Genomic DNA, 11,206 nt, shown 5'->3' on the forward strand with positions numbered 1-11,206 from the left:
GAGCCAGCCAGGCGATATATTCTAAAGGGGCCTTTTTTTTTTTTTTTTTTTTTGGCACCATCTTCTTTCTCAGCTTCTCACACTGCTCAGGATCATAAATTGGGGGACAACAACCGCCACCACCACCAAACCAAAAACCTACCCCCAAAAAAACCCAAAACACTCCCCCCCCACCCCCTCCACATGCTGAACATATACCTGGCCAGTTAGTTCTAGTGTCTAGAGATGGCCCTGAAGGTACAGTGGTAACTTCTGCCCTCCCTTCTGATCATTGCCCGTATCTCGTATCTTCACTTCTTCTTCCTATCCTCTCCTGGTAGCCACAGTGACTGTGGCGTGGCTGTGCTAGGGGCAGGGCTAATTTACTTCTCCTCCCGGCGGACTAAGCAGCCCTTCAGCACATGCATGGAAAGTGATGACAAGGAAGAAGAGCAGTCAAGATTATCTTCATGACAAGTGGTGCTGACTGAACAGAAAGTTGTTTAAAATAAAACAGATAAGAATGGGGTGGGAGAGAGGTGTTTACCCACATACAATTTTTCCTGGTTTTTTTTTTTTTCCCAGTCTAACTATGCCTTACTTCCTCTCTTCTTCCTATGACGTAAAAAAAAAGAAAAAAAAAAAGATCAGAGCACAAAGGGGAATTAAACAGGGTAAAGTGAAATACAGTATTAGTCCCTCCACAGAGGGACTTAGTCTTCTCACGAAGCTGATGTAAGTATTGCCACTTCTTATTCCTGCCTCTGCAAGTTGAGGCCAGTCAATAATTCTGCCACTCTAAAAAAAACTGCCGTCAAGGACAAAGAGCAATTTTCCTCTATTTTTCATAGAAATCCAATTAATTTTTAGGGCTACAGAGCCGTATTGTTGCATTTTGTTCTATTCTTCCGACCAAACTCATAAGTCATTAACTGAAGCAGCCCCGCAGCTCAAGAGCTCCCTGCACAAATGTCCCTAGGCAGGTAGGTGACAGCAGAGGGAACCAGTAATCCCCAGCTGCCAACCCCTGTGCACGTAGATAGATACGGTTGCACACCCGCACACACACACACACACACACACACTTTACAAGTGCATTCATTCAAGGTTTGCCCCCTTTTTTAAAATTTATGAATTGGTGGGGGAGAGCTAACTTAACGCTATCTCGCAACTTAAGATCTGATTTACACACACACACACACCCCCACACACCACCCCCAGGTTTGTAAATGGTCTCACATTAAAATCAGGGGCAAATATTCAGTTATTCTTTCTGAATATCAAACAGGCTGAAGTAATCTGGTGAGTTATTTGTGAGTCGTAAGTACATGACGGTGCTAAATGTGCCCAACGCTGCCTAAGAGAAGGACAGGATGGATCAGGCATTGTCACAAGGATAAGAATTAATGCGTTTTGCCAGCAATGGTGCTTTAGTCATATTGGAACAGCTGCCTTGCATGTGTTTGGAGATAAGTAGCTGAGAGGTGTTTATAAACATTTTAAAGTTACAGTGAGTAGAAAATAGCCAAAATGTACACATTAAATTTGTATCTGGAGTCTGCTCTACACCTTACTAAAATGGATACTCAGCGCTGGAAGGGGAATAAAACTGAATGGAACAAGTCACTGCCTTATTACAGTACAGCAATGCAATTTCTGTCATTATTATTATTATTCCAGAGCAACCTGGGAACATCTAAACAAGTTTAACATAAAAAAGCCTAAGAGACTAGTTTTAGTCTACAAAAAGGTTTTCCAGACGTCACTGGCACTATCATTTACTGGCACTACGATATGCAAACATACAGCGACTGCTACATCCCAGTCCTCCCTGCAGATGAATAGCTAACCCCACACACGAGCAATTAAAATCAACCCCAGGACCTTGGCCCCCTGCTCAGGCACCTGGCCCGGCCCTGCGGCAGGAGCAGTAGCGCCAGCAAAGGCAGCAGCTTTGAACCAGCCAGCCGTTCCAAAGAGCGCCCGCTCGGCGCGGCACAAGGGGTGGCCAGCGTCACAGCCTGCTTGTGCCTGAGGTGCTGGTGTCGCCAGGGCTGATTCCCGAAAACCAGCTGCAAGGGCTGCACCTCTGGGCAACGTCCCGCGGCTCTCCTCGGCAGCTTCACAAGCACAATTTCTGTCCCAACACACTCAACCTCTGAAGCAGGAAGCCCCTAAATATTAGCTTGTGTATACAAAGCTAGCTGCTATTGCAGGGATGGAAACAGCTACCCTGGAATGACTGAGGAGCATTTTGATGAAGATCGTCTGTGAGTAAAACAATAAATCTCTCTCTGAATACAAGCCAGAGCGTCAGGTTGTGTTAGGGAATTATTTCTAGGTCATTTCAGTTGACTGCACTGCACGGCAAATATTTCACTGAATGAATGACCAAAATAATTAATCAAAACACTGGAGAGAAACACCAACTCACACTGTAGGCAACTAAGTTTGCCCTAAAAGTGACAGAGCTCAGCGGGTTTTAACCTGCTCTTCACCAACTGCCACACAGCAGCAACGCGTGACCTTCGCTGCTGGTATTTCCACAGACTTACTCTTGGTCCGGGGGGATAAGGCTGACCTTTCCCAGCCTGGTCACTCCTGCTGTTAGCAAGCTGTATCGGGACAGAACTTGCCTGCCAGGAGTTGCTTCAAAATTACAAAATTAGACTCAGATTTTGGTTAAAAAAACCACTCTACCTCAATCCTCCCACACTACTTTTAGAGTAAATGAATCCCTCCTCCTATTCCACCTGCCACTGAAGACACTGAGCTTCCAGCAAGTGACCCCAGTGACTGATCAGGTCCAATGTCCCATCTGCAATAAGAACATGCAAGCTGGGAACAAGTCAGAGAAGAAAGATTTGCTCTTGCGCAGCTGAATCTTCACCGTTCCAGCTTACCTGCAGCGGGCTCACCGAACGCACAGAGACATACTGAATTTGTGCTCACCAGGGAATTACGCTATCATCTACGCTGAATTGTTTCACTTCCATTATTGACTTACAGAATAACTGCCCCAAGTATGGCTCTACCAGTAAGTATTACATTGCACGATGGGCACGCTAAGGTGAGATTGCCAGTAATGAAGACATGCCAATGGCATCCACTAGATTTTATTCCTTCGAGTGCCTCAAGTCAGCCAAGCCCACCCCTGCAGGGGGCTCTCAGGACAGCAACGAACTCAGCAGCTTCTGCAGCAAGTGTAGATACACTGACACGCCAGAACCCAACTGAAACATGCTGGTACTCCGCAGGGTTAACCTGATGTTTTATCTGATCAAATCGGCTCTGTTCAGCCCTGTACAATTTTTCATTTCAAGAATGATGTATTAGAAAAGATAGTTCAAGGTTTCCAACTCTGATCAAATAAATGAGTAAATGAACGAGATACTGGTAATCTCAAGCAGTAAGTGAAATGCCAGCAAATGGTCCTTTTAAAATGAGAAAATAAAGGGGGGAAGGTCTCAATCAGCTAACAAATGTGTTAAAAAAAGATTTATTACAAATTTGCAGTATCTGTATTAGTCTACTATACTAGCCTTTTTTTCTTCTTCTTTTTTAGTCTTTTTTGCCTGGTCAAGATAAGGCAAAGAAAACGAGAGTGCGCAGTGCCAGGGGATTTGGCCCTAAAGTACTGGATAATGGGACTGTTGGGTGGGGGTTTGAAGAGCAAAAAGACGTAGATTTGACTGTCTGCAATTAAATAATAAAATGCAAGCTTATAAGCAAACGGTATAATAAAACAAGTCTAGAGAACATTAAGGTACCAGTCTACCGGCTTTTGCTGTTGGAGAATGGTGATTGTACTCAGTTCCATCATTCAAAGTTATTCAGCTGTCAGCATGAAACATGGTGTGTGTGTGTTGCTTTTAAGCTTCTCACTTTCACAAAAAGCTTCTACAAATACCCTCAGAAAAGTTTTTTTCTTAGTTCTTTACATACTATGTATCACTTAACATTCAATATTTTATGATATGTTTTTGGCTCATCCTTTTCCTTTTAAGTAAGTCACAGGCTTCTCCAGGGGTTTCTGGTGTGCTAATTCTGTATTTCCACATTCTGCTTTGATTTTCTTTATTTTATGAAGCTAAATTCTCCAAGATTATGAAACTAGGACTAGTGGATGGGGGTTGTTTTTATTTACTGCTGGCTTCCCAGGAAACATTTAATTTAAAATTTTCTGAGATAAATTATTGCTATAGGAATACCCTCATTAGCAGCTTACATTAACATAAAAATGCAAATCGAAAGAATGCTATTGCACCATCATACCGCCGTCAAAATGCGATCCCTTTGAAAAGACCCTTTTTGCACCAAGAGCACACATTCACGTGGCCTGCCCCATCCGGCTTTTTTTGGTCTCTTTTGTAGCATGGTTGCTAGCATAATTTCTGTAAAAGCCACTTTTCCCTTTATAAACCTGCCTGCTGCGACACGCAGGTTTCCTTTGGCGACGTGGACTCGGAAAACAAAGCTCTTTCTGGCGCGGCTGCCGCTGGGGGGGTTGCAGACGGGGCGTGGGGTGCTCCCAGCAAGGAGCGGTCCTCGGGCTCCTCCGCCGGCAGCCAGCGGCTCCGAGGGCCGTGGCGTCAGCACGGGGAGTCGAGAGGAGGAGGGAGCAGACCACAGCCCATGGTACATTAACCAGGAAAGTTCGGAAATGTGAAACTCAATGGGCTGTCAGAACAATGTTCCTCCGACGCTCTGCGCCGACCAGCATTTTGTCAGTGGAAGTACAAATGCCAAAACTGGCTCAGTCTTCCTACAAGCCATGAACATTTTTTTAGTGACTGATGCAAGTAAGGGGAGACAAAAGAGGAGGAAAATTCATTCTCCTTAAAATCACTAATAAATACATATGCTGGAGAGCCGGGCGGCCCACAGCCTGTAGCTTGTATCTGAGGGCCAGCTTGTCTCTTCAGTGCCGTGAGACTAGCGGTCTCAGCTCAGATCCGCGGGCCACGTTCACCATCTCAACCGCTCTCGTTCAGCCCTTTTTGGCAGACGCCGCCCTTGTGGGCTCTGGCAACATTCTCATGAGTTTTAACAGAAACAAGACTGTAACTTGTGTGACTGTATTAGTCGTACGTACTTTAACTTTGCAATCATTGCTCATTACTACGGGCGCTGGCTGTACCTGCTCAGTGCAGTTCATCATTTCTCACTGTTACTGGAGCAGCCTGAGGGTCTCGGCTAGGGCAAAATCTCATTATTTTGAACACTGCACGGACACAAAGCCAAGAGCAGTACTTTTTGTATTACCTTAGCTTTCAAGGTAGGGCAAAAGGTTCATTCACCGACCTCTGTTTATCTGTTTGTTGCTGCTATGAGTAACAAACCCAAGCCCACGGCAGCGCAACACCCCGTCTGTGGGAGCAGAGGGTAAGGTGACACTTGGGTCTCACAAGCCCGTGCTGCAAGTTGCTCCTTACAAGCTTCCAGGAATTCCTCACACGCCTCTGTGGGGTGTGTTAACCCACAGCACCTCAAAGCAGGCTCAGTGCTGGAAGACTCCCCCGTTATGTTGGTGTAGCTCAGTGGACCTCGGCCCAAAGCTGTAATGCAAACCAGATGAGAATCCGCCTCTCCATCCACAGCTCTCGTACAGCGCCGTGAATTCAGCAATCTGCCCCTAACAGCCAAGACGACCACCTCTGGGTGCAGCCGCCCTTTCCCAGCTTGAGATGTGCTGGTGGACTGCCCAAGCTAAGCCAAATGATGCAGTTTGCTAATAAATATGATCGAAACTTTTTAAAGCATCCTGTCTCATTTTGATTAAGGCACGTAAGGGAGCAGTCAGACGAGCAGCTCAGCTGGCAAACGAGAGGGACTGAAAAGCCGTCGTGTGACACGCAGCTGCAGACAAGACCCTGGGCAGTAACTCTTCCCCAGCTCAGTTATCTGATGAATGCTCATCTGTCTGCAAACTCGGATGCTGACTTAGTTTCCATCTCAGGCCCATCAGACCGTGCAGTCAGTTACTGAGCATGAGGGATGCACCATCTTCCCCAAGAAAACTCATCTGAAAAACAAAACCCTCACTTAAAATAAATATTCGGTGTAGGTCAGTAATTAAACCCACTATCCACCACCACCTACTTCTTTAGATTTGACTCCAGGACAATGTTCCCCTAACTGCAGACATTGCAAGGAAAGCAGAGGTGGGAAGCAACCCACCGACTACACCTCCTGGAAGGATGCATCCTAACTGAAAAGGAAAAGAATATCCTTACCGCAGGAGGTGCTCAACCTCTATTAACAATGGACCCCAGCAGATGCAGCTTCCAGGTCTGTTTTTCATAGGAATCTTCCCCATAACTTTTCTTCTCCCTTCAAACAGTCACTTCTGGACAATCTCGCAATTCGCAGGCAATAAATCATCTTCACACACACCCCCACCCCCACCAATAAATCTTGTAAAATCCACAGGATTTATGCCAACCGTATGTAGTAAATCCTCAATATTACTGCACGCCTCCCACATCCAGGGTAACATGTCCTTCCTAGGGACGCCTCTGAAGCACACCTGTGACAAGTCAACTGAATGAGCTCCTTTCTCCTTCCTCCAATCACTCTGAAAGGAGTATCAGGTTTTTCTGCAGGAGCAGCTATTTACCCACCAAGGCTGCCTAGCAGACTTTATCAAAAAGCTACCAACTTCTGGCCCCCAAATTCAGCAATTAACAGTGACTCTACAGCCTGCTTATTTTGCATACAACAGGCAAAAAAATTGGCTTTAACAAAGCAATGGGAATTCTGTTAAAGGAAATAGCAGGTGTAGCATGTCTGTCTGAATAATGTTAGTATCCTCCAGCAAAGATGATTTATAAGTGGTGGTATTGATGAGATAACAGCTAAAATACTTCTCTCAACAGCAAAGCCTAGTGTAACCACTCTATCCTTTCCCTCTCTGAAAAATACAACATGAAGAGGTTTGGTAGCACCAGAAGGTATCTTAATTTTTAAGACAGATAATACTTTGTTTATGGAGAAGCTGAGAAACAGAAGCAAAGAAAGAATGCATTTCAGAAATTGTCAAGCAACCTGTGATAAATAAGTCAGGAGCGTGCTCTTCTGCCATCAAACAAGCAACTAAAGCTCACTAATATTAACACACGCTAAGAACATTACTACAACTTTCAGTGTGTTGTATCCTGTCTCCCATCTGTACGTGCCAGGTATACCTGATTAGGCTGTGATTTTAACATGCTAAATTTACTTTTCTGCTGAACATTAAGCATGATTGCCTTCGGACACAAGAGAGATTATGTTCAAAGAAACATTATGTGGTCATTAAAAAAGTTAACAGGCTAAAGAAAGCCTTTCTTGAGGTGAAAGACATCAAGTTAGGCTCCCTTTCTAGAGTCCAAGATTATTTGGTTTTGGAGCAGAATTCTGCTTAATAGTGAGAACACGTTAGAAATAATTTATTCAGATTACATTGGGTATTTTTCAGAAGCAAAGTTGCTACGAAGTATTTTCCTATGTAAAAACAGAAGAAAAATACGAAATTCTGGATGCCCCCCGACAGCAGCCGGGAGCCCCGGTCATGAGCCAGCACGTCGCTGGGCTGTGCTCTGGACGCACCCAGGGCAGACAGGCAGTGTAAACTGTTTCTGTCCGTAGCCCACAGGCTGATGAGTCAACCACCTACTGATTTACACTGAAACCATCGTAACTGCAATTCAGAAGGCACGCGAGGATTTTTCCCTTGTGAGAATCTCATGGCAGTAAGTTGCCCTGGTGCTTCCCAGCAGACAGCCTGGCTCTGCGGATCTGCCACGCACGCAATGGGAACCGAAGTGGGTGTAGCCACAAGTAACGCCACCGTGCACAAGCAGCTGCCCGCTCGATAGGATTCAGTTTCAAGACAAAGCTGCTTCAGGGCCACAAGAGAGCCCCGAACCCACCGGCAGTAAGGCGAAGCTCAGCTCTGTCAAGACCAGTAAACGCCTGCCTACACCACACCAGAGGTGTCTCCCCTTCAGGGCCCCGGCGCTGGAGGGAGGGGAACGCGAGTGAGCAGCACATCGTGCCTCGCTGCCTGAGTCTCCTCTGGAGAGTTGCTCTTCATTTCTGTAGCACAATAAGTGGTTTGGGAATTGGAGCTCCTCCATTGCGTTTCTCTGTCTGTCAGTGCCAGATTGGCTGTTTCAGCTATTACCACCTTTTTTTCTTTTTTAAATTTTTTTTAAAGAAGTGCTTGGCCATGCTTTTAATCAACAAGTGTGGGGAACAAAACTCAGCTGGTATAAACTTCCATATGAAGCTGACAGTAAAGCCACATGAAACTTGGGACTTTAGATTTGTATTAGCTAAGACACGTAGGTATGAAATTTTTGAAAGAACAGGCAGCAAAGAAAGGCAGACATCACATAATATATCTCCAAACATCAGTTATACTTCTTAACATGTGAACCTCTAGAGAGGTGTAAGATTCAAATGTAAAATGCCCACATGAAGAGAAAACGGCTCAACTCAGACAGGTTATCAAGTCACAATAAAATACATATTTTTCATTTCGCTGGCTGAGGCTTCCACTTCTGCCTCTTACCATCTCTATCTCAATGTCTCTCTGTGTCACCAAAACTGGTCATAAGTGGATGAACCATTTCAAAAGGACACAGAACCCTTGCAAACACTGAAGCAAAGCACTTAACAGCTTTAAAAAGAAGATGGGACTGATAAAAGGACATAATTTTAAAAAATCTATAGATAAAGTTTGGAGCAGGTATGCAAGAGATTTTTTTAATGGAAATACTCCTTGTGCAGTTCAGAACCTGAAAAGGTTAAAAATTGTAAAGTAAAGGTTTCTTATTTATCTGCAACTTAGACACACCAAGCTAGCTTCAGATAAGTAATCTGGTCCTCAAAACAGTAAAGCTGGAAAACATGAAACTTCTCACAAGGACTCATTCGCCAAATAGTAGCTCCAATATTTCTGATGTGCAGAACTATCACCTCTCGCAGGATGTTAATGGCACGTTAACAGTCAAACAAAGAAGAAACTGTATTGAAAGCCCGGCCACCTTTTCCAGAAAAAGCGTATGCATGTTAACACAATAGTTTTCATTTACAGCTAAAAATAATTAAGCTAAACTTTGAACACTTCTTTCCTTCATATCTTCTTTTTTGCCTCAGTGCCTTCATTAAGTGCTCACAAACAAAACAGGGTGGAATGGTTCTGGGTGTCATGGATAAGAAACTCAGCTATCAAACATCACAAGCAGACAAATTTATTCTGGTGGACGCGTATTCTCTAGTGTGTTGTCATTAGCAGATGGGTGTTGCCAGCAATATCCGTGGATCAACCGTGGTGATTTTTAACCTGTAGGCACCTCCTGAACTTACGATAATGTAATGTCCATCTAAATGAGCTCATGAGTCTTTAAGAGCAATAATCTTGCGTAGTTAATGATAGAGACTTACAGCAAGGACCTAAGGACCAATGTTCATCTCCAGAACTGAACACACCAGGAACATTTTCTGTACTTTAAAGTTAGTGGCCTTTCATATACAGTGCAAGAGGAAAAAAAAAAGACTTTCATATTGTTAGCCATATTTATCTCTTAGTTCTAAAACCTAGTGTCAGTAAAACTGATAAAAATTTGATGATCAAGATCAACTTCTAAGTAAACATTGGCAACTGCTTCCTCACGATACTGAACTAAATCGCAGTGTTTAACTATACTGCTACCTCACGTGCCTTAAAAACCTTACAATCCAAGTACAGACAAAGTGATTGCATGCGTTTCTGGCTCTTGCACCAAAAGGTGCGGTCCATCGTGTTTGACTTCTTTATTCGCCTGCACGGAGGCTGAAAAATCCCATTCACTTCTATTAATGAGTGCCCTGTAATAGTTGTCAACGGCCTTCATTTGCCACAGAAGGATGCGAAGTAGCAACGCCAAAGACTTAGGGAGAAGCGCTGCTGCATTTATGTGACGAGGTTCTCAACACCTTTCCTACTATTAGTGCAAGAGTTTTGGTCTGGCCTTTGAAAAGAGAACAAAGAAGTGATCCGTGTCCCTTCTCCCGAGGCTGAGTACAGCCCCTAGGCAGCTTGATGCAAACTGTACTTATTCAGGAGCTAAGAATGGCAGCATTTATGATTAAAAATGAAAGCCAGTTTCATGCAGAAGAATGGGTATTAGATCACTTTGTACTTCTTACTAATTATTACAACATGAATGGGTGATTTTATTTTTGAAGAAGTCAAAACTACAAAGATTTTCTTATGCAAATATTTCCTCTCTAACAGCTTAAAAATTAATTAGAATGAAAATGTTGTGAATAAATTATTGCAGATGACATACATTTTTTTAGATGTATTCATGGTTAAAAAAACATATTTTCCTTTCTCTTGGAGAACCAGAGTAAAACATGCTTTTGATCCACATGAACTCACTGCAAAGTTAAAAACGACTTCGACTGCCGAACCCACTAGCGTGAAATGGCCTGTGACAAAGTTTTGCTATCCGTTTCCCTTCTTTGAGAGGTGTGCATGTGGAGAGAAAAGCTTGTCCTCTGGGGTGACTGCAGGTGCTAACGTTAAGCCACTTTTCCTTCAACAAAATCAAACTGTTAGGGTCTTTTTTTTTTCTTTTTTTTTTTTTTTTTGAGAACCCGTTATGCTTTGCAACGGCCTCTGCACAGTATGAACCACTCAGATATCAGCTCTAGTGATGGTTGGTTTTATTTACAGCTTTTAATAAAATTAAAAGCCACCATCAACAAACCACAGTCTGTTCTTGTCACAACCTCCGTGGCTCTAACAGGCACAGCCATTCCCTGTCAGGTGAGCACGGACACACCACTTGGGCCAGCAGCCCAGGAGAGCCGCCCGCCACTCTTGCGCCCAAGGATTTGACGGAGTGTAGTCTTCCAACGCTCCGATCACGAGCTGTGCCCAGTGCTTGGCTCTTCCATGTCAGCCAGCTGCAGTCAGCGGCACTTGGAGCGTGCCGAGTACACACGCAGTGAGCTTGACAGTGCTAATTGCGAGAGGATTTTTTATTTCTATTAGACTGCGAATGTGTGTTGGGGACAAAAATGGTCTGGTAGCCTTTGGATGTCGTTGTGGTTTAACCCCAACCGGCCACTGAGCACCACGCAGCCGCTCGCTCGCTCCCCCCGGGTGGGATGGGGAGAGAATCAGAAGGGTAAAAGTGAGAAAACTCGTGGGTTGAGATAAAGACAGTTTAATAGGGAAAGCAAAAGCCGC

Source organism: Fulmarus glacialis, unplaced genomic scaffold (genome assembly GCF_000690835.1).
Source record: "Fulmarus glacialis isolate BGI_N327 unplaced genomic scaffold, ASM69083v1 scaffold21675, whole genome shotgun sequence".
NCBI lineage: Eukaryota > Metazoa > Chordata > Aves > Procellariiformes > Procellariidae > Fulmarus > Fulmarus glacialis.